This window comes from Apaloderma vittatum, unplaced genomic scaffold (genome assembly GCF_000703405.1).
Source record: "Apaloderma vittatum isolate BGI_N311 unplaced genomic scaffold, ASM70340v1 scaffold11731, whole genome shotgun sequence".
Lineage (NCBI taxonomy): Eukaryota > Metazoa > Chordata > Aves > Trogoniformes > Trogonidae > Apaloderma > Apaloderma vittatum.
The window spans coordinates 4341-4814 of NW_009699632.1; the positions used below are offsets into that span (position 1 = coordinate 4341).

General features: G+C 57.2%; 1 protein-coding gene across 1 annotated transcript in view; it reads right to left on the bottom strand.

Moving 5' to 3' along the window:
• Nucleotides 1–474, bottom strand: part of CTPS1 (CTP synthase 1) — a 17115-nt gene that overhangs the window by 1592 nt on the left and 15049 nt on the right. The gene's annotated exons all lie outside the window — the stretch shown is intronic.

Sequence of the window (474 nt, forward strand, 5' to 3'; positions counted from 1 at the left end):
CCGAGCAGGTAATACTGAAGGGGCTACAGTCCAGAGGAAGCTTCAGTTCCTTTGCTGTGAGGAGCCACTTCCAACTCAAACAGGCAAAAGAAGGAAATTAAGATGCCCCTTGACCCCTGAAGCATTCACCTAAGCCATCTTCACACAGAAACTCTCTTCAGAGCAGACGAGGCAGCGCACGGCCGCCAGCCGTCCGCCAGCCGTCCACACGGGAGGCCCCGTGGTGCAGCTGCGCCGCAGCTCGACCCAGCAAGGCCAACGCTTTCCTTCTTGCATTGCTTTAGTGCACTCAGTGCTGCTCCTCTTTTGCATGTAGTTTAGGGGGGGTTTGTTTCATGCATGGTAACGCTCCAGCTACACAAGCGAATCCATGTTCTGCCCTGTAAGGAGAACTTGTCGCCACCCAAGTGACGTTTATTTGCTGCACGCTGCCACGGCCACGGAGCCGAGCGGCAGGGGCCCAGGGGGCAGCAG